This window comes from Phyllobates terribilis, unplaced genomic scaffold (genome assembly GCF_046119375.1).
Source record: "Phyllobates terribilis strain yellow unplaced genomic scaffold, ASM4611937v1 Scaffold_249__1_contigs__length_2872098, whole genome shotgun sequence".
NCBI lineage: Eukaryota > Metazoa > Chordata > Amphibia > Anura > Dendrobatidae > Phyllobates > Phyllobates terribilis.
In genome coordinates this window covers 170,430-191,823 of record NW_027363009.1, presented here as the reverse complement: position 1 = coordinate 191,823, position 21,394 = coordinate 170,430, and the positions used below count along the sequence as shown (strand labels likewise).

The following is a 21,394-nucleotide window of genomic DNA, read 5'->3' as shown; positions in this document are numbered from 1 at the left end:
ACCCCCCCCCCGCCTTAATTGGTTCTCCTCCCTTCCAACGGTGTTGAGGCGGGTGGGAACAGCCGGGGGTTGAGGGTACTGTGCTAAAAGAGGTGGAGTTATGCAGATCTAAAACGCGTGGATTGCAGCAGCAGCAAGCCGAAAAGTGCAGGCATGTGAGGGATCTAGAGGTTGACAGCATGTCTTCTTAACGGGAGTCCAGGTGGCCATCTCCACAAATGGACTTTTCAGAATCCTTGGGTGGCACCGTAGTCGGAAACCAATTCTGGTTATCGCTTCTCGGCCTTTTGGCTAAGATCAAGAGTAGTATCTGTTCTTATCAGTTTAATATCTGATACGTCCCCTATCTGGGGACCATATATTAAATGGATTTTTAGAACAGGGAGATGGAAAAAGAGCTTGCTCTGTCCACTCCACGCATTGACCTGGTATTGCAGTATCTCCAGGACCGGTGCACCCCTTCTTTAATGCAGTTTCTAAAATCAGAAAGAATTGAATTCAATGCTTTTTGTTCATTTTGCTTGTTTGTCGGATTTTGGGATGGACTCTTTGGCTTTGCTTTTCTTCTCCTCATTGGATTTTTCATGTTAAAAGTTGCAGAAGCCAGATGACAAGCTCATTTTGGTTCAACTTCAGCAACTGTGCATTGCATTGCCATGTAATGTAATGTAATGCAATGCTATCTATCTAGCTCTCCCTCTATACTTCCTTTTGGATAAACAGACATATTAGGCAAGCATTTTGGAGCTTTCACCTAAATAACTACAGGTGGTGAGATAAGCTGCACAATATAATTGACCTTTCAGTATATTGTTGCACACACACCATCTATTTAGCAAATGCCCTTGTTATCAACAGCAGCCTTTTAAACTCACCTGAGCTAACAGGTATGTGAGCTGGTTACTCTGCTGCGCTTAAAATTTCTTTTTTGGTTTGCTACAATGCCTTTTCTGAAACGTTGTCTCCCTCTGCTGGAACACTGACTTCTTTCATTTAATGCCTGCAGACTATAAAAAAGAAACCAACCCAAAAAGTTTGGTTGATTAGTCTGTGGCATTCTTTTAAACTGTTGCTTATGGCGGTCTCTGTGAGCTTCTCAGTGACATTCAGCCATCCAGGTATCCCACCTGCAGTAGACGGAATGTGGCAATGGAACGCTGGCTGCGCGTGTCATAATAGGCTCTGAGCCTTTATATACCTGCGCACAGCAGCAGCCACCTTCAGTCTGCTGCTGGACAGCCAGCAGCAGCAGCAGCAGGAGAGGTAATTAATCAGCAACCCTCCTGCTAAGGGTAGACAGCTGCTCGTTCCACACCCCCCCCCCGCCTTAATTGGTTCATCTCCCTTCCAACGGTGTTGAGGCGGGTGGGAACAGCCGGGGGTTGAGGGTACTGTGCTAAAAGAGGTGGAGTTATGCAGATCTAAAACGCGTGGATTGCAGCAGCAGCAAGCCGAAAAGTGCAGGCATGTGAGGGATCTAGAGGTTGACAGCATGTCTTCTTAACGGGAGTCCAGGTGGCCATCTCCACAAATGGACTTTTCAGAATCCTTGGGTGGCACCGTAGTCGGAAACCAATTCTGGTTATCGCTTCTCGGCCTTTTGGCTAAGATCAAGTGTAGTATCTGTTCTTATCAGTTTAATATCTGATACGTCCCCTATCTGGGGACCATATATTAAATGGATTTTTAGAACAGGGAGATGGAAAAAGAGCTTGCTCTGTCCACTCCACGCATTGACCTGGTATTGAAGTATCTCCAGGACCGGTGCACCCCTTCTTTAATGCAGTTTCTAAAATCAGAAAGAATTGAATTCAATGCTTTTTGTTCATTTTGCTTGTTTGTCGGATTTTGGGATGGACTCTTTGGCTTTGCTTTTCTTCTCCTCATTGGATTTTTCATGTTAAAAGTTGCAGAAGCCAGATGACATGCTCATTTTGGTTCAACTTCAGCAACTGTGCATTGCATTGCCATGTAATGTAATGTAATGCAATGCTATCTATCTAGCTCTCCCTCTATACTTCCTTTTGGATAAACAGACATATTAGGCAAGCATTTTGGAGCTTTCACCTAAATAACTACAGGTGGTGAGATAAGCTGCACAATATAATTGACCTTTCAGTATATTGTTGCACACACACCATATATTTAGCAAATGCCCTTGTTATCAACAGCAGCCTTTTAAACTCACCTGAGCTAACAGGTATGTGAGCTGGTTACTCTGCTGCGCTTAAAATTTCTTTTTTGGTTTGCTACAATGCCTTTTCTGAAACGTTGTCTCCCTCTGCTGGAACACTGACTTCTTTCATGTAATGCCTGCAGACTATAAAAGAGAAACCAACCCAAAAAGTTTGGTTGACTAGTCTGTGGCATTCTTTTAAACTGTTGCTTATGGCGGTCTCTGTGAGCTTCTCAGTGACATTCAGCCATCCAGGTATCCCGCCTGCAGTAGACGGAATGTGGCAATGGAACGCTGGCTGCGCGTGTCATAATAGGTTCTGAGCCTTTATATACCTGCGCACAGCAGCAGCCACCTTCAGTCTGCTGCTGGACAGCCAGCAGCAGCAGCAGCAGGAGAGGTAATTAATCAGCAACCCTCCTGCTAAGGGTAGACAGCTGCTCGTTCCACCCCCCCCCCGCCTTAATTGGTTCTCCTCCCTTCCAACGGTGTTGAGGCGGGTGGGAACAGCCGGGGGTTGAGGGTACTGTGCTAAAAGAGGTGGAGTTATGCAGATCTAAAACGCGTGGATTGCAGCAGCAGCAAGCCGAAAAGTGCAGGCATGTGAGGGATCTAGAGGTTGACAGCATGTCTTCTTAACGGGAGTCCAGGTGGCCATCTCCACAAATGGACTTTTCAGAATCCTTGGGTGGCACCGTAGTCGGAAACCAATTCTGGTTATCGCTTCTCGGCCTTTTGGCTAAGATCAAGTGTAGTATCTGTTCTTATCAGTTTAATATCTGATACGTCCCCTATCTGGGGACCATATATTAAATGGATTTTTAGAACAGGGAGATGGAAAAAGAGCTTGCTCTGTCCACTCCACGCATTGACCTGGTATTGCAGTATCTCCAGGACCGGTGCACCCCTTCTTTAATGCAGTTTCTAAAATCAGAAAGAATTGAATTCAATGCTTTTTGTTCATTTTGCTTGTTTGTCGGATTTTGGGATGGACTCTTTGGCTTTGCTTTTCTTCTCCTCATTGGATTTTTCATGTTAAAAGTTGCAGAAGCCAGATGACAAGCTCATTTTGGTTCAACTTCAGCAACTGTGCATTGCATTGCCATGTAATGTAATGTAATGCAATGCTATCTATCTAGCTCTCCCTCTATACTTCCTGTTTGGATAAACAGACATATTAGGCAAGCATTTTGGAGCTTTCACCTAAATAACTACAGGTGGTGAGATAAGCTGCACAATATAATTGACCTTTCAGTATATTGTTGCACACACACCATCTATTTAGCAAATGCCCTTGTTATCAACAGCAGCCTTTTAATCTCACCTGAGCTAACAGGTATGTGAGCTGGTTACTCTGCTGCGCTTAAAATTTCTTTTTTGGTTTGCTACAATGCCTTTTCTGAAACGTTGTCTCCCTCTGCTGGAACACTGACTTCTTTCATTTAATGCCTGCAGACTATAAAAGAGAAACCAACCCAAAAAGTTTGGTTGATTAGTCTGTGGCATTCTTTTAAACTGTTGCTTATGGCGGTCTCTGTGAGCTTCTCAGTGACATTCAGCCATCCAGGTATCCCGCCTGCAGTAGACGGAATGTGGCAATGGAACGCTGGCTGCGCGTGTCATAATAGGCTCTGAGCCTTTATATACCTGCGCACAGCAGCAGCCACCTTCAGTCTGCTGCTGGACAGCCAGCAGCAGCAGCAGCAGGAGAGGTAATTAATCAGCAACCCTCCTGCTAAGGGTAGACAGCTGCTCGTTCCACCCCCCCCCCCGCCTTAATTGGTTCTCCTCCCTTCCAACGGTGTTGAGGCGGGTGGGAACAGCCGGGGGTTGAGGGTACTGTGCTAAAAGAGGTGGAGTTATGCAGATCTAAAACGCGTGGATTGCAGCAGCAGCAAGCCGAAAAGTGCAGGCATGTGAGGGATCTAGAGGTTGACAGCATGTCTTCTTAACGGGAGTCCAGGTGGCCATCTCCACAAATGGACTTTTCAGAATCCTTCGGTGGCACCGTAGTCGGAAACCAATTCTGGTTATCGCTTCTCGGCCTTTTGGCTAAGATCAAGTGTAGTATCTGTTCTTATCAGTTTAATATCTGATACGTCCCCTATCTGGGGACCATATATTAAATGGATTTTTAGAACAGGGAGATGGAAAAAGAGCTTGCTCTGTCCACTCCACGCATTGACCTGGTATTGCAGTATCTCCAGGACCGGTGCACCCCTTCTTTAATGCAGTTTCTAAAATCAGAAAGAATTGAATTCAATGCTTTTTGTTCATTTTGCTTGTTTGTCGGATTTTGGGATGGACTCTTTGGCTTTGCTTTTCTTCTCCTCATTGGATTTTTCATGTTAAAAGTTGCAGAAGCCAGATGACAAGCTCATTTTGGTTCAACTTCAGCAACTGTGCATTGCATTGCCATGTAATGTAATGTAATGCAATGCTATCTATCTAGCTCTCCCTCTATACTTCCTTTTGGATAAACAGACATATTAGGCAAGCATTTTGGAGCTTTCACCTAAATAACTACAGGTGGTGAGATAAGCTGCACAATATAATTGACCTTTCAGTATATTGTTGCACACACACCATCTATTTAGCAAATGCCCTTGTTATCAACAGCAGCCTTTTAATCTCACCTGAGCTAACAGGTATGTGAGCTGGTTACTCTGCTGCGCTTAAAATTTCTTTTTTGGTTTGCTACAATGCCTTTTCTGAAACGTTGTCTCCCTCTGCTGGAACACTAACTTCTTTCATTTAATGCCTGCAGACTATAAAAGAGAAACCAACCCAAAAAGTTTGGTTGATTAGTCTGTGGCATTCTTTTAAACTGTTGCTTATGGCGGTCTCTGTGAGCTTCTCAGTGACATTCAGCCATCCAGGTATCCCGCCTGCAGTAGACGGAATGTGGCAATGGAACGCTGGCTGCGCGTGTCATAATAGGCTCCGAGCCTTTATATACCTGCGCACAGCAGCAGCCACCTTCAGTCTGCTGCTGGACAGCCAGCAGCAGCAGCAGGAGAGGTAATTAATCAGCAACCCTCCTGCTAAGGGTAGACAGCTGCTCGTTCCACCCCCCCCCGCCTTAATTGGTTCTCCTCCCTTCCAACGGTGTTGAGGCGGGTGGGAACAGCCGGGGGTTGAGGGTACTGTGCTAAAAGAGGTGGAGTTATGCAGATCTAAAACGCGTGGATTGCAGCAGCAGCAAGCCGAAAAGTGCAGGCATGTGAGGGATCTAGAGGTTGACAGCATGTCTTCTTAACGGGAGTCCAGGTGGCCATCTCCACAAATGGACTTTTCAGAATACTTCGGTGGCACCGTAGTCGGAAACCAATTCTGGTTATCGCTTCTCGGCCTTTTGGCTAAGATCAAGTGTAGTATCTTTTGAAAAGGCAGTTTTGTCCTTGGGCTGCCCTAGTAAATTGATGCATATTACACACTGGTTTGGTGCACTTGTTAGTACGCCAGGTGGCTCATAGAGTTATCTGATGGAAAACATGGCCCTCCAGGATCGAAGTCACTAGGCTGGGTAAGTGTGAGGGCTTTGGAGCAATGTGCCCCAGGAGTAGGCGCCCTGGTGGGAGTCCAAGCTTACTGGGACTGGGAACCCCAGAAAGACTTGGCTTCGTAGCACGCCGCACCTTTGCCAATCATACTTTCTGAGCAACCCCCCCTATTCCTGGCCTCCGGGCTAGGAAGGGGAATTTTTATAAACCCGGTCGGAGGTCCGGTCAGCTTTGGGCTGAGAAACCAACACAGGCTCCAGCTCCACTAGGGTGGCAGCCTAGATGGAAGCTGGGAGCACGAAAACGGCTCTTCTCCGGCTTCGGCTAGGGAGAGCATCGGAGATCCCTGACCCTCGCTGTGGCCTTCTGGCTCGGAGGGATGGGGATGGTTAATTGGGGACCCTCTCTTCCGAGAAGGATCCACATGAATCCTCGCCTCGTGCGCTGTTTTGGTGTGACTTCGGTCACATTTTTCAGTGCCTTGGATGCAGCTTCAATCAAAAAATCTGTTCTTATCAGTTTAATATCTGATACGTCCCCTATCTGGGGACCATATATTAAATGGATTTTTAGAACAGGGAGATGGAAAAAGAGCTTGCTCTGTCCACTCCACGCATTGACCTGGTATTGCAGTATCTCCAGGACCGGTGCACCCCTTCTTTAATGCAGTTTCTAAAATCAGAAAGAATTGAATTCAATGCTTTTTGTTCATTTTGCTTGTTTGTCGGATTTTGGGATGGACTCTTTGGCTTTGCTTTTCTTCTCCTCATTGGATTTTTCATGTTAAAAGTTGCAGAAGCCAGATGACAAGCTCATTTTGGTTCAACTTCAGCAACTGTGCATTGCATTGCCATGTAATGTAATGTAATGCAATGCTATCTATCTAGCTCTCCCTCTATACTTCCTTTTGGATAAACAGACATATTAGGCAAGCATTTTGGAGCTTTCACCTAAATAACTACAGGTGGTGAGATAAGCTGCACAATATAATTGACCTTTCAGTATATTGTTGCACACACACCATCTATTTAGCAAATGCCCTTGTTATCAACAGCAGCCTTTTAAACTCACCTGAGCTAACAGGTATGTGAGCTGGTTACTCTGCTGCGCTTAAAATTTCTTTTTTGGTTTGCTACAATGCCTTTTCTGAAACGTTGTCTCCCTCTGCTGGAACACTGACTTCTTTCATTTAATGCCTGCAGACTATAAAAGAGAAACCAACCCAAAAAGTTTGGTTGATTAGTCTGTGGCATTCTTTTAAACTGTTGCTTATGGCGGTCTCTGTGAGCTTCTCAGTGACATTCAGCCATCCAGGTATCCCGCCTGCAGTAGACGGAATGTGGCAATGGAACGCTGGCTGCGCGTGTCATGATAGGCTCTGAGCCTTTATATACCTGCGCACAGCAGCAGCCACCTTCAGTCTGCTGCTGGACAGCCAGCAGCAGCAGCAGCAGGAGAGGTAATTAATCAGCAACCCTCCTGCTAAGGGTAGACAGCTGCTCGTTCCACCCCCCCCCCCGCCTTAATTGGTTCTCCTCCCTTCCAACGGTGTTGAGGCGGGTGGGAACAGCCGGGGGTTGAGGGTACTGTGCTAAAAGAGGTGGAGTTATGCAGATCTAAAACGCGTGGATTGCAGCAGCAGCAAGCCGAAAAGTGCAGGCATGTGAGGGATCTAGAGGTTGACAGCATGTCTTCTTAACGGGAGTCCAGGTGGCCATCTCCACAAATGGACTTTTCAGAATCCTTGGGTGGCACCGTAGTCGGAAACCAATTCTGGTTATCGCTTCTCGGCCTTTTGGCTAAGATCAAGTGTAGTATCTGTTCTTATCAGTTTAATATCTGATACGTCCCCTATCTGGGGACCATATATTAAATGGATTTTTAGAACAGGGAGATGGAAAAAGAGCTTGCTCTGTCCACTCCACGCATTGACCTGGTATTGCAGTATCTCCAGGACCGGTGCACCCCTTCTTTAATGCAGTTTCTAAAATCAGAAAGAATTGAATTCAATGCTTTCTGTTCATTTTGCTTGTTTGTCGGATTTTGGGATGGACTCTTTGGCTTTGCTTTTCTTCTCCTCATTGGATTTTTCATGTTAAAAGTTGCAGAAGCCAGATGACAAGCTCATTTTGGTTCAACTTCAGCAACTGTGCATTGCATTGCCATGTAATGTAATGTAATGCAATGCTATCTATCTAGCTCTCCCTCTATACTTCCTTTTGGATAAACAGACATATTAGGCAAGCATTTTGGAGCTTTCACCTAAATAACTACAGGTGGTGAGATAAGCTGCACAATATAATTGACCTTTCAGTATATTGTTGCACACACACCATCTATTTAGCAAATGCCCTTGTTATCAACAGCAGCCTTTTAAACTCACCTGAGCTAACAGGTATGTGAGCTGGTTACTCTGCTGCGCGTAAAATTTCTTTTTTGGTTTGCTACAATGCCTTTTCTGAAACGTTGTCTCCCTCTGCTGGAACACTGACTTCTTTCATTTAATGCCTGCAGACTATAAAAGAGAAACCAACCCAAAAAGTTTGGTTGATTAGTCTGTGGCATTCTTTTAAACTGTTGCTTATGGCGGTCTCTGTGAGCTTCTCAGTGACATTCAGCCATCCAGGTATCCCGCCTGCAGTAGACGGAATGTGGCAATGGAACGCTGGCTGCGCGTGTCATAATAGGCTCTGAGCCTTTATATACCTGCGCACAGCAGCAGCCACCTTCAGTCTGCTGCTGGACAGCCAGCAGCAGCAGCAGCAGGAGAGGTAATTAATCAGCAACCCTCCTGCTAAGGGTAGACAGCTGCTCGTTCCACCCCCCCCCCCCGCCTTAATTGGTTCTCCTCCCTTCCAACGGTGTTGAGGCGGGTGGGAACAGCCGGGGGTTGAGGGTACTGTGCTAAAAGAGGTGGAGTTATGCAGATCTAAAACGCGTGGATTGCAGCAGCAGCAAGCCGAAAAGTGCAGGCATGTGAGGGATCTAGAGGTTGACAGCATGTCTTCTTAACGGGAGTCCAGGTGGCCATCTCCACAAATGGACTTTTCAGAATCCTTGGGTGGCACCGTAGTCGGAAACCAATTCTGGTTATCGCTTCTCGGCCTTTTGGCTAAGATCAAGTGTAGTATCTGTTCTTATCAGTTTAATATCTGATACGTCCCCTATCTGGGGACCATATATTAAATGGATTTTTAGAACAGGGAGATGGAAAAAGAGCTTGCTCTGTCCACTCCACGCATTGACCTGGTATTGCAGTATCTCCAGGACCGGTGCACCCCTTCTTTAATGCAGTTTCTAAAATCAGAAAGAATTGAATTCAATGCTTTTTGTTCATTTTGCTTGTTTGTCGGATTTTGGGATGGACTCTTTGGCTTTGCTTTTCTTCTCCTCATTGGATTTTTCATGTTAAAAGTTGCAGAAGCCAGATGACAAGCTCATTTTGGTTCAACTTCAGCAACTGTGCATTGCATTGCCATGTAATGTAATGTAATGCAATGCTATCTATCTAGCTCTCCCTCTATACTTCCTTTTGGATAAACAGACATATTAGGCAAGCATTTTGGAGCTTTCACCTAAATAACTGCAGGTGGTGAGATAAGCTGCACAATATAATTGACCTTTCAGTATATTGTTGCACACACACCATCTATTTAGCAAATGCCCTTGTTATCAACAGCAGCCTTTTAAACTCACCTGAGCTAACAGGTATGTGAGCTGGTTACTCTGCTGCGCTTAAAATTTCTTTTTTGGTTTGCTACAATGCCTTTTCTGAAACGTTGTCTCCCTCTGCTGGAACACTGACTTCTTTCATTTAATGCCTGCAGACTATAAAAGAGAAACCAACCCAAAAAGTTTGGTTGATTAGTCTGTGGCATTCTTTTAAACTGTTGCTTATGGCGGTCTCTGTGAGCTTCTCAGTGACATTCAGCCATCCAGGTATCCCGCCTGCAGTAGACGGAATGTGGCAATGGAACGCTGGCTGCGCGTGTCATAATAGGCTCTGAGCCTTTATATACCTGCGCACAGCAGCAGCCACCTTCAGTCTGCTGCTGGACAGCCAGCAGCAGCAGCAGCAGGAGAGGTAATTAATCAGCAACCCTCCTGCTAAGGCTAGACAGCTGCTCGTTCCACCCCCCCCCCCCCCGCCTTAATTGGTTCTCCTCCCTTCCAACGGTGTTGAGACGGGTGGGAACAGCCGGGGGTTGAGGGTACTGTGCTAAAAGAGGTGGAGTTATGCAGATCTAAAACGCGTGGATTGCAGCAGCAGCAAGCCGAAAAGTGCAGGCATGTGAGGGATCTAGAGGTTGACAGCATGTCTTCTTAACGGGAGTCCAGGTGGCCATCTCCACAAATGGACTTTTCAGAATCCTTGGGTGGCACCGTAGTCGGAAACCAATTCTGGTTATCGCTTCTCGGCCTTTTGGCTAAGATCAAGTGTAGTATCTGTTCTTATCAGTTTAATATCTGACACGTCCCCTATCTGGGGACCATATATTAAATGGATTTTTAGAACAGGGAGATGGAAAAAGAGCTTGCTCTGTCCACTCCACGCATTGACCTGGTATTGCAGTATCTCCAGGACCGGTGCACCCCTTCTTTAATGCAGTTTCTAAAATCAGAAAGAATTGAATTCAATGCTTTTTGTTCATTTTGCTTGTTTGTCGGATTTTGGGATGGACTCTTTGGCTTTGCTTTTCTTCTCCTCATTGGATTTTTCATGTTAAAAGTTGCAGAAGCCAGATGACAAGCTCATTTTGGTTCAACTTCAGCAACTGTGCATTGCATTGCCATGTAATGTAATGTAATGCAATGCTATCTATCTAGCTCTCCCTCTATACTTCCTTTTGGATAAACAGACATATTAGGCAAGCATTTTGGAGCTTTCACCTAAATAACTACAGGTGGTGAGATAAGCTGCACAATATAATTGACCTTTCAGTATATTGTTGCACACACACCATCTATTTAGCAAATGCCCTTGTTATCAACAGCAGCCTTTTAAACTCACCTGAGCTAACAGGTATGTGAGCTGGTTACTCTGCTGCGCTTAAAATTTCTTTTTTGGTTTGCTACAATGCCTTTTCTGAAACGTTGTCTCCCTCTGCTGGAACACTGACTTCTTTCATTTAATGCCTGCAGACTATAAAAGAGAAACCAACCCAAAAAGTTTGGTTGATTAGTCTGTGGCATTCTTTTAAACTGTTGCTTATGGCGGTCTCTGTGAGCTTCTCAGTGACATTCAGCCATCCAGGTATCCCGCCTGCAGTAGACGGAATGTGGCAATGGAACGCTGGCTGCGCGTGTCATAATAGGCTCTGAGCCTTTATATACCTGCGCACAGCAGCAGCCACCTTCAGTCTGCTGCTGGACAGCCAGCAGCAGCAGCAGCAGGAGAGGTAATTAATCAGCAACCCTCCTGCTAAGGGTAGACAGCTGCTCGTTCCACCCCCCCCCCCCCGCCTTAATTGGTTCTCCTCCCTTCCAACGGTGTTGAGGCGGGTGGGAACAGCCGGGGGTTGAGGGTACTGTGCTAAAAGAGGTGGAGTTATGCAGATCTAAAACACGTGGATTGCAGCAGCAGCAAGCCGAAAAGTGCAGGCATGTGAGGGATCTAGAGGTTGACAGCATGTCTTCTTAACGGGAGTCCAGGTGGCCATCTCCACAAATGGACTTTTCAGAATCCTTGGGTGGCACCGTAGTCGGAAACCAATTCTGGTTATCGCTTCTCGGCCTTTTGGCTAAGATCAAGTGTAGTATCTGTTCTTATCAGTTTAATATCTGATACGTCCCCTATCTGGGGACCATATATTAAATGGATTTTTAGAACAGGGAGATGGAAAAAGAGCTTGCTCTGTCCACTCCACGCATTGACCTGGTATTGCAGTATCTCCAGGACCGGTGCACCCCTTCTTTAATTCAGTTTCTAAAATCAGAAAGAATTGAATTCAATGCTTTTTGTTCATTTTGCTTGTTTGTCGGATTTTGGGATGGACTCTTTGGCTTTGCTTTTCTTCTCCTCATTGGATTTTTCATGTTAAAAGTTGCAGAAGCCAGATGACAAGCTCATTTTGGTTCAACTTCAGCAACTGTGCATTGCATTGCCATGTAATGTAATGTAATGCAATGCTATCTATCTAGCTCTCCCTCTATACTTCCTTTTGGATAAACAGACATATTAGGCAAGCATTTTGGAGCTTTCACCTAAATAACTACAGGTGGTGAGATAAGCTGCACAATATAATTGACCTTTCAGTATATTGTTGCACACACACCATCTATTTAGCAAATGCCCTTGTTATCAACAGCAGCCTTTTAAACTCACCTGAGCTAACAGGTATGTGAGCTGGTTACTCTGCTGCGCTTAAAATTTCTTTTTTGGTTTGCTACAATGCCTTTTCTGAAACGTTGTCTCCCTCTGCTGGAACACTGACTTCTTTCATTTAATGCCTGCAGACTATAAAAGAGAAACCAACCCAAAAAGTTTGGTTGATTAGTCTGTGGCATTCTTTTAAACTGTTGCTTATGGCGGTCTCTGTGAGCTTCTCAGTGACATTCAGCCATCCAGGTATCCCGCCTGCAGTAGACGGAATGTGGCAATGGAACGCTGGCTGCGCGTGTCATAATAGGCTCTGAGCCTTTATATACCTGCGCACAGCAGCAGCCACCTTCAGTCTGCTGCTGGACAGCCAGCAGCAGCAGCAGCAGGAGAGGTAATTAATCAGCAACCCTCCTGCTAAGGGTAGACAGCTGCTCGTTCCACCCCCCCCCCCCCGCCTTAATTGGTTCTCCTCCCTTCCAACGGTGTTGAGGCGGGTGGGAACAGCCGGGGGTTGAGGGTACTGTGCTAAAAGAGGTGGAGTTATGCAGATCTAAAACGCGTGGATTGCAGCAGCAGCAAGCCGAAAAGTGCAGGCATGTGAGGGATCTAGAGGTTGACAGCATGTCTTCTTAACGGGAGTCCAGGTGGCCATCTCCACAAATGGACTTTTCAGAATCCTTGGGTGGCACCGTAGTCGGAAACCAATTCTGGTTATCGCTTCTCGGCCTTTTGGCTAAGATCAAGTGTAGTATCTGTTCTTATCAGTTTAATATCTGATACGTCCCCTATCTGGGGACCATATATTAAATGGATTTTTAGAACAGGGAGATGGAAAAAGAGCTTGCTCTGTCCACTCCACGCATTGACCTGGTATTGCAGTATCTCCAGGACCGGTGCACCCCTTCTTTAATGCAGTTTCTAAAATCAGAAAGAATTGAATTCAATGCTTTTTGTTCATTTTGCTTGTTTGTCGGATTTTGGGATGGACTCTTTGGCTTTGCTTTAATTCTCCTCATTGGATTTTTCATGTTAAAAGTTGCAGAAGCCAGATGACAAGCTCATTTTGGTTCAACTTCAGCAACTGTGCATTGCATTGCCATGTAATGTAATGTAATGCAATGCTATCTATCTAGCTCTCCCTCTATACTTCCTTTTGGATAAACAGACATATTAGGCAAGCATTTTGGAGCTTTCACCTAAATAACTACAGGTGGTGTGATAAGCTGCACAATATAATTGACCTTTCAGTATATTGTTGCACACACACCATCTATTTAGCAAATGCCCTTGTTATCAACAGCAGCCTTTTAAACTCACCTGAGCTAACAGGTATGTGAGCTGGTTACTCTGCTGCGCTTAAAATTTCTTTTTTGGTTTGCTACAATGCCTTTTCTGAAACGTTGTCTCCCTCTGCTGGAACACTGACTTCTTTCATTTAATGCCTGCAGACTATAAAAGAGAAACCAACCCAAAAAGTTTGGTTGATTAGTCTGTGGCATTCTTTTAAACTGTTGCTTATGGCGGTCTCTGTGAGCTTCTCAGTGACATTCAGCCATCCAGGTATCCCGCCTGCAGTAGACGGAATGTGGCAATGGAACGCTGGCTGCGCGTGTCATAATAGGCTCTGAGCCTTTATATACCTGCGCACAGCAGCAGCCACCTTCAGTCTGCTGCTGGACAGCCAGCAGCAGCAGCAGCAGGAGAGGTAATTAATCAGCAACCCTCCTGCTAAGGGTAGACAGCTGCTCGTTCCACCCCCCCCCCCCACCTTAATTGGTTCTCCTCCCTTCCAACGGTGTTGAGGCGGGTGGGAACAGCCGGGGGTTGAGGGTACTGTGCTAAAAGAGGTGGAGTTATGCAGATCTAAAACGCGTGGATTGCAGCAGCAGCAAGCCGAAAAGTGCAGGCATGTGAGGGATCTAGAGGTTGACAGCATGTCTTCTTAACGTGAGTCCAGGTGGCCATCTCCACAAATGGACTTTTCAGAATCCTTGGGTGGCACCGTAGTCGGAAACCAATTCTGGTTATCGCTTCTCGGCCTTTTGGCTAAGATCAAGTGTAGTATCTGTTCTTATCAGTTTAATATCTGATACGTCCCCTATCTGGGGACCATATATTAAATGGATTTTTAGAACAGGGAGATGGAAAAAGAGCTTGCTCTGTCCACTCCACGCATTGACCTGGTATTGCAGTATCTCCAGGACCGGTGCACCCCTTCTTTAATGCAGTTTCTAAAATCAGAAAGAATTGAATTCAATGCTTTTTGTTCATTTTGCTTGTTTGTCGGATTTTGGGATGGACTCTTTGGCTTTGCTTTTCTTCTCCTCATTGGATTTTTCATGTTAAAAGTTGCAGAAGCCAGATGACAAGCTCATTTTGGTTCAACTTCAGCAACTGTGCATTGCATTGCCATGTAATGTAATGTAATGCAATGCTATCTATCTAGCTCTCCCTCTATACTTCCTTTTGGATAAACAGACATATTAGGCAAGCATTTTGGAGCTTTCACCTAAATAACTACAGGTGGTGAGATAAGCTGCACAATATAATTGACCTTTCAGTATATTGTTGCACACACACCATCTATTTAGCAAATGCCCTTGTTATCAACAGCAGCCTTTTAAACTCACCTGAGCTAACAGGTATGTGAGCTGGTTACTCTGCTGCGCTTAAAATTTCTTTTTTGGTTTGCTACAATGCCTTTTCTGAAACGTTGTCTCCCTCTGCTGGAACACTGACTTCTTTCATTTAATGCCTGCAGACTATAAAAGAGAAACCAACCCAAAAAGTTTGGTTGATTAGTCTGTGGCATTCTTTTAAACTGTTGCTTATGGCGGTCTCTGTGAGCTTCTCAGTGACATTCAGCCATCCAGGTATCCCGCCTGCAGTAGACGGAATGTGGCAATGGAACGCTGGCTGCGCGTGTCATAATAGGCTCTGAGCCTTTATATACCTGCGCACAGCAGCAGCCACCTTCAGTCTGCTGCTGGACAGCCAGCAGCAGCAGCAGCAGGAGAGGTAATTAATCAGCAACCCTCCTGCTAAGGGTAGACAGCTGCTCGTTCCACCCCCCCCCCCCGCCTTAATTGGTTCTCCTCCCTTCCAACGGTGTTGAGGCGGGTGGGAACAGCCGGGGGTTGAGGGTACTGTGCTAAAAGAGGTGGAGTTATGCAGATCTAAAACGCGTGGATTGCAGCAGCAGCAAGCCGAAAAGTTCAGGCATGTGAGGGATCTAGAGGTTGACAGCATGTCTTCTTAACGGGAGTCCAGGTGGCCATCTCCACAAATGGACTTTTCAGAATCCTTGGGTGGCACCGTAGTCGGAAACCAATTCTGGTTATCGCTTCTCGGCCTTTTGGCTAAGATCAAGTGTAGTATCTGTTCTTATCAGTTTAATATCTGATACGTCCCCTATCTGGGGACCATATATTAAATGGATTTTTAGAACAGGGAGATGGAAAAAGAGCTTGCTCTGTCCACTCCACGCATTGACCTGGTATTGCAGTATCTCCAGGACCGGTGCACCCCTTCTTTAATGCAGTTTCTAAAATCAGAAAGAATTGAATTCAATGCTTTTTGTTCATTTTGCTTGTTTGTCGGATTTTGGGATGGACTCTTTGGCTTTGCTTTTCTTCTCCTCATTGGATTTTTCATGTTAAAAGTTGCAGAAGCCAGATGACAAGCTCATTTTGGTTCAACTTCAGCAACTGTGCATTGCATTGCCATGTAATGTAATGTAATGCAATGCTATCTATCTAGCTCTCCCTCTATACTTCCTTTTGGATAAACAGACATATTAGGCAAGCATTTTGGAGCTTTCACCTAAATAACTACAGGTGGTGAGATAAGCTGCACAATATAATTGACCTTTCAGTATATTGTTGCACACACACCATCTATTTAGCAAATGCCCTTGTTATCAACAGCAGCCTTTTAAACTCACCTGAGCTAACAGGTATGTGAGCTGGTTACTCTGCTGCGCTTAAAATTTCTTTTTTGGTTTGCTACAATGCCTTTTCTGAAACGTTGTCTCCCTCTGCTGGAACACTGACTTCTTTCATTTAATGCCTGCAGACTATAAAAGAGAAACCAACCCAAAAAGTTTGGTTGATTAGTCTGTGGCATTCTTTTAAACTGTTGCTTATGGCGGTCTCTGTGAGCTTCTCAGTGACATTCAGCCATCCAGGTATCCCGCCTGCAGTAGACGGAATGTGGCAATGGAACGCTGGCTGCGCGTGTCATAATAGGCTCTGAGCCTTTATATACCTGCGCACAGCAGCAGCCACCTTCAGTCTGCTGCTGGACAGCCAGCAGCAGCAGCAGGAGAGGTAATTAATCAGCAACCCTCCTGCTAAGGGTAGACAGCTGCTCGTTCCACCCCCCCCCGCCTTAATTGGTTCTCCTCCCTTCCAACGGTGTTGAGGCGGGTGGGAATAGCCGGGGGTTGAGGGTACTGTGCTAAAAGAGGTGGAGTTATGCAGATCTAAAACGCGTGGATTGCAGCAGCAGCAAGCCGAAAAGTGCAGGCATGTGAGGGATCTAGAGGTTGACAGCATGTCTTCTTAACGGGAGTCCAGGTGGCCATCTCCACAAATGGACTTTTCAGAATCCTTGGGTGGCACCGTAGTCGGAAACCAATTCTGGTTATCGCTTCTCGGCCTTTTGGCTAAGATCAAGTGTAGTATCTGTTCTTATCAGTTTAATATCTGATACGTCCCCTATCTGGGGACCATATATTAAATGGATTTTTAGAACAGGGAGATGGAAAAAGAGCTTGCTCTGTCCACTCCACGCATTGACCTGGTATTGCAGTATCTCCAGGACCGGTGCACCCCTTCTTTAATGCAGTTTCTAAAATCAGAAAGAATTGAATTCAATGCTTTTTGTTCATTTTGCTTGTTTGTCGGATTTTGGGATGGACTCTTTGGCTTTGCTTTTCTTCTCCTCATTGGATTTTTCATGTTAAAAGTTGCAGAAGCCAGATGACAAGCTCATTTTGGTTCAACTTCAGCAACTGTGCATTGCATTGCCATGTAATGTAATGTAATGCAATGCTATCTATCTAGCTCTCCCTCTATACTTCCTTTTGGATAAACAGACATATTAGGCAAGCATTTTGGAGCTTTCACCTAAATAACTACAGGTGGTGAGATAAGCTGCACAATATAATTGACCTTTCAGTATATTGTTGCACACACACCATCTATTTAGCAAATGCCCTTGTTATCAACAGCAGCCTTTTAAACTCACCTGAGCTAACAGGTATGTGAGCTGGTTACTCTGCTGCGCTTAAAATTTCTTTTTTGGTTTGCTACAATGCCTTTTCTGAAACGTTGTCTCCCTCTGCTGGAACACTGACTTCTTTCATTTAATGCCTGCAGACTATAAAAGAGAAACCAACCCAAAAAGTTTGGTTGATTAGTCTGTGGCATTCTTTTAAACTGTTGCTTATGGCGGTCTCTGTGAGCTTCTCAGTGACATTCAGCCATCCAGGTATCCCGCCTGCAGTAGACGGAATGTGGCAATGGAACGCTGGCTGCGCGTGTCATAATAGGCTCTGAGCCTTTATATACCTGCGCACAGCAGCAGCCACCTTCAGTCTGCTGCTGGACAGCCAGCAGCAGCAGCAGCAGGAGAGGTAATTAATCAGCAACCCTCCTGCTAAGGGTAGACAGCTGCTCGTTCCACCCCCCCCCCGCCTTAATTGGTTCTCCTCCCTTCCAACGGTGTTGAGGCGGGTGGGAACAGCCGGGGGTTGAGGGTACTGTGCTAAAAGAGGTGGAGTTATGCAGATCTAAAACGCGTGGATTGCAGCAGCAGCAAGCCGAAAAGTGCAGGCATGTGAGGGATCTAGAGGTTGACAGCATGTCTTCTTAACGGGAGTCCAGGTGGCCATCTCCACAAATGGACTTTTCAGAATCCTTGGGTGGCACCGTAGTCGGAAACCAATTCTGGTTATCGCTTCTCGGCCTTTTGGCTAAGATCAAGTGTAGTATCTGTTCTTATCAGTTTAATATCTGATACGTCCCCTATCTGGGGACCATATATTAAATGGATTTTTAGAACAGGGAGATGGAAAAAGAGCTTGCTCTGTCCACTCCACGCATTGACCTGGTATTGCAGTATCTCCAGGACCGGTGCACCCCTTCTTTAATGCAGTTTCTAAAATCAGAAAGAATTGAATTCAATGCTTTTTGTTCATTTTGCTTGTTTGTCGGATTTTGGGATGGACTCTTTGGCTTTGCTTTTCTTCTCCTCATTGGATTTTTCATGTTAAAAGTTGCAGAAGCCAGATGACAAGCTCATTTTGGTTCAACTTCAGCAACTGTGCATTGCATTGCCATGTAATGTAATGTAATGCAATGCTATCTATCTAGCTCTCCCTCTATACTTCCTTTTGGATAAACAGACATATTAGGCAAGCATTTTGGAGCTTTCACCTAAATAACTACAGGTGGTGAGATAAGCTGCACAATATAATTGACCTTTCAGTATATTGTTGCACACACACCATCTATTTAGCAAATGCCCTTGTTATCAACAGCAGCCTTTTAAACTCACCTGAGCTAACAGGTATGTGAGCTGGTTACTCTGCTGCGCTTAAAATTTCTTTTTTGGTTTGCTACAATGCCTTTTCTGAAACGTTGTCTCCCTCTGCTGGAACACTGACTTCTTTCATTTAATGCCTGCAGACTATAAAAGAGAAACCAACCCAAAAAGTTTGGTTGATTAGTCTGTGGCATTCTTTTAAACTGTTGCTTATGGCGGTCTCTGTGAGCTTCTCAGTGACATTCAGCCATCCAGGTATCCCGCCTGCAGTAGACGGAATGTGGCAATGGAACGCTGGCTGCGCGTGTCATAATAGGCTCTGAGCCTTTATATACCTGCGCACAGCAGCAGCCACCTTCAGTCTGCTGCTGGACAGCCAGCAGCAGCAGCAGCAGGAGAGGTAATTAATCAGCAACCCTCCTGCTAAGGGTAGACAGCTGCTCGTTCCACCCCCCCCCCCCCGCCTTAATTGGTTCTCCTCCCTTCCAACGGTGTTGAGGCGGGTGGGAACAGCCGGGGGTTGAGGGTACTGTGCTAAAAGAGGTGGAGTTATGCAGATCTAAAACGCGTGGATTGCAGCAGCAGCAAGCCGAAAAGTGCAGACATGTGAGGGATCTAGAGGTTGACAGCATGTCTTCTTAACGGGAGTCCAGGTGGCCATCTCCACAAATGGACTTTTCAGAATCCTTGGGTGGCACCGTAGTCGGAAACCAATTCTGGTTATCGCTTCTCGGCCTTTTGGCTAAGATCAAGTGTAGTATCTGTTCTTATCAGTTTAATATCTGATACGTCCCCTATCTGGGGACCATATATTAAATGGATTTTTAGAACAGGGAGATGGAAAAAGAGCTTGCTCTGTCCACTCCACGCATTGACCTGGTATTGCAGTATCTCCAGGACCGGTGCACCCCTTCTTTAATGCAGTTTCTAAAATCAGAAAGAATTGAATTCAATGCTTTTTGTTCATTTTGCTTGTTTGTCGGATTTTGGGATGGACTCTTTGGCTTTGCTTTTCTTCTCCTCATTGGATTTTTCATGTTAAAAGTTGCAGAAGCCAGATGACAAGCTCATTTTGGTTCAACTTCAGCAACTGTGCATTGCATTGCCATGTAATGTAATGTAATGCAATGCTATCTATCTAGCTCTCCCTCTATACTTCCTTTTGGATAAACAGACATATTAGGCAAGCATTTTGGAGCTTTCACCTAAATAACTACAGGTGGTGAGATAAGCTGCACAATATAATTGACCTTTCAGTATATTGTTGCACACACACCATCTATTTAGCAAATGCCCTTGTTATCAACAGCAGCCTTTTAAACTCACCTGAGCTAACAGGTATGTGAGCTGGTTACTCTGCTGCGCTTAAAATTTCTTTTTTGGTTTGCTACAATGCCTTTTCTGAAACGTTGTCTCCCTCTGCTGGAACACTGACTTCTTTCATTTAATGCCTGCAGACTATAAAGAGAAACCAACCCAAAAAGTTTGGTTGATTAGTCTGTGGCATTCTTTTAAACTGTTGCTTATGGCGGTCTCTGTGAGCTTCTCAGTGACATTCAGCCATCCAGGTATCCCGCCTGCAGTAGACGGAATGTGGCAATGGAACGCTGGCTGCGCGTGTCATAATAGGCTCTGAGCCTTTATATACCTGCGCACAGCAGCAGCCACCTTCAGTCTGCTGCTGGACAGCCAGCAGCAGCAGCAGCAGGAGAGGTAATTAATCAGCAACCCTCCTGCTAAGGGTAGACAGCTGCTCGTTCCACCCCCCCCCCCGCCTTAATTGGTTCTCCTCCCTTCCAACGGTGTTGAGGCGGGTGGGAACAGCCGGGGGTTGAGGGTACTGTGCTAAAAGAGGTGGAGTTATGCAGATCTAAAACGCGTGGATTGCAGCAGCAGCAAGCCGAAAAGTTCAGGCATGTGAGGGATCTAGAGGTTGACAGCATGTCTTCTTAACGGGAGTCCAGGTGGCCATCTCCACAAATGGACTTTTCAGAATCCTTGGGTGGCACCGTAGTCGGAAACCAATTCTGGTTATCGCTTCTCGGCCTTTTGGCTAAGATCAAGTGTAGTATCTGTTCTTATCAGTTTAATATCTGATACGTCCCCTATCTGGGGACCATATATTAAATGGATTTTTAGAACAGGGAGATGGAAAAAGAGCTTGCTCTGTCCACTCCACGCATTGACCTGGTATTGCAGTATCTCCAGGACCGGTGCACCCCTTCTTTAATGCAGTTTCTAAAATCAGAAAGAATTGAATTCAATGCTTTTTGTTCATTTTGCTTGTTTGTCGGATTTTGGGATGGACTCTTTGGCTTTGCTTTTCTTCTCCTCATTGGATTTTTCATGTTAAAAGTTGCAGAAGCCAGATGACAAGCTCATTTTGGTTCAACTTCAGCAACTGTGCATTGCATTGCCATGTAATGTAATGTAATGCAATGCTATCTATCTAGCTCTCCCTCTATACTTCCTTTTGGATAAACAGACATATTAGGCAAGCATTTTGGAGCTTTCACCTAAATAACTACAGGTGGTGAGATAAGCTGCACAATATAATTGACCTTTCAGTATATTGTTGCACACACACCATCTATTTAGCAAATGCCCTTGTTATCAACAGCAGCCTTTTAAACTCACCTGAGCTAACAGGTATGTGAGCTGGTTACTCTGCTGCGCTTAAAATTTCTTTTTTGGTTTGCTACAATGCCTTTTCTGAAACGTTGTCTCCCTCTGCTGGAACACTGACTTCTTTCATTTAATGCCTGCAGACTATAAAAGAGAAACCAACCCAAAAAGTTTGGTTGATTAGTCTGTGGCATTCTTTTAAACTGTTGCTTATGGCGG

At 45.3% G+C, this 21,394-nt stretch overlaps 16 non-coding genes and 1 pseudogene across 16 annotated transcripts; all 17 read left to right on the top strand.

The window, feature by feature from the left end:
• The first annotated feature begins 271 nt into the window (after nucleotides 1–271).
• On the top strand, nucleotides 272–462 carry LOC141218207 (U2 spliceosomal RNA). Its single transcript, XR_012286963.1, has one exon. It is a non-coding gene; the product is annotated as a U2 spliceosomal RNA (small nuclear RNA).
• Nucleotides 463–1,584: 1,122 nt separating this feature from the next.
• On the top strand, nucleotides 1,585–1,775 carry LOC141218204 (U2 spliceosomal RNA). Its single transcript, XR_012286960.1, has one exon. It is a non-coding gene; the product is annotated as a U2 spliceosomal RNA (small nuclear RNA).
• A 1,120-nt stretch (nucleotides 1,776–2,895) lies between these two features.
• On the top strand, nucleotides 2,896–3,086 carry LOC141218460 (U2 spliceosomal RNA). Its single transcript, XR_012287157.1, has one exon. It is a non-coding gene; the product is annotated as a U2 spliceosomal RNA (small nuclear RNA).
• A 1,122-nt stretch (nucleotides 3,087–4,208) lies between these two features.
• LOC141218459 (U2 spliceosomal RNA) lies at nucleotides 4,209–4,399 on the top strand. The gene has a single exon (XR_012287156.1). It is a non-coding gene; the product is annotated as a U2 spliceosomal RNA (small nuclear RNA).
• A 1,116-nt stretch (nucleotides 4,400–5,515) lies between these two features.
• On the top strand, nucleotides 5,516–5,631 carry LOC141218410 (U2 spliceosomal RNA; annotated as a pseudogene).
• Nucleotides 5,632–6,155: 524 nt separating this feature from the next.
• Nucleotides 6,156–6,337, top strand: LOC141218322 (U2 spliceosomal RNA). The gene has a single exon (XR_012287076.1). It is a non-coding gene; the product is annotated as a U2 spliceosomal RNA (small nuclear RNA).
• A 1,121-nt stretch (nucleotides 6,338–7,458) lies between these two features.
• LOC141218458 (U2 spliceosomal RNA) lies at nucleotides 7,459–7,649 on the top strand. The gene has a single exon (XR_012287155.1). It is a non-coding gene; the product is annotated as a U2 spliceosomal RNA (small nuclear RNA).
• Nucleotides 7,650–8,771: 1,122 nt separating this feature from the next.
• Nucleotides 8,772–8,962, top strand: LOC141218457 (U2 spliceosomal RNA). Its single transcript, XR_012287154.1, has one exon. It is a non-coding gene; the product is annotated as a U2 spliceosomal RNA (small nuclear RNA).
• A 1,124-nt stretch (nucleotides 8,963–10,086) lies between these two features.
• LOC141218244 (U2 spliceosomal RNA) lies at nucleotides 10,087–10,277 on the top strand. Its single transcript, XR_012286997.1, has one exon. It is a non-coding gene; the product is annotated as a U2 spliceosomal RNA (small nuclear RNA).
• Nucleotides 10,278–11,400: 1,123 nt separating this feature from the next.
• On the top strand, nucleotides 11,401–11,591 carry LOC141218456 (U2 spliceosomal RNA). Its single transcript, XR_012287153.1, has one exon. It is a non-coding gene; the product is annotated as a U2 spliceosomal RNA (small nuclear RNA).
• A 1,123-nt stretch (nucleotides 11,592–12,714) lies between these two features.
• Nucleotides 12,715–12,905, top strand: LOC141218455 (U2 spliceosomal RNA). The gene has a single exon (XR_012287152.1). It is a non-coding gene; the product is annotated as a U2 spliceosomal RNA (small nuclear RNA).
• A 1,122-nt stretch (nucleotides 12,906–14,027) lies between these two features.
• Nucleotides 14,028–14,218, top strand: LOC141218453 (U2 spliceosomal RNA). The gene has a single exon (XR_012287150.1). It is a non-coding gene; the product is annotated as a U2 spliceosomal RNA (small nuclear RNA).
• Nucleotides 14,219–15,340: 1,122 nt separating this feature from the next.
• Nucleotides 15,341–15,531, top strand: LOC141218452 (U2 spliceosomal RNA). The gene has a single exon (XR_012287149.1). It is a non-coding gene; the product is annotated as a U2 spliceosomal RNA (small nuclear RNA).
• Nucleotides 15,532–16,647: 1,116 nt separating this feature from the next.
• LOC141218451 (U2 spliceosomal RNA) lies at nucleotides 16,648–16,838 on the top strand. Its single transcript, XR_012287148.1, has one exon. It is a non-coding gene; the product is annotated as a U2 spliceosomal RNA (small nuclear RNA).
• Nucleotides 16,839–17,958: 1,120 nt separating this feature from the next.
• On the top strand, nucleotides 17,959–18,149 carry LOC141218450 (U2 spliceosomal RNA). Its single transcript, XR_012287147.1, has one exon. It is a non-coding gene; the product is annotated as a U2 spliceosomal RNA (small nuclear RNA).
• A 1,123-nt stretch (nucleotides 18,150–19,272) lies between these two features.
• On the top strand, nucleotides 19,273–19,463 carry LOC141218449 (U2 spliceosomal RNA). Its single transcript, XR_012287146.1, has one exon. It is a non-coding gene; the product is annotated as a U2 spliceosomal RNA (small nuclear RNA).
• Nucleotides 19,464–20,583: 1,120 nt separating this feature from the next.
• LOC141218448 (U2 spliceosomal RNA) lies at nucleotides 20,584–20,774 on the top strand. Its single transcript, XR_012287145.1, has one exon. It is a non-coding gene; the product is annotated as a U2 spliceosomal RNA (small nuclear RNA).
• Nucleotides 20,775–21,394: the final 620 nt, after the last annotated feature.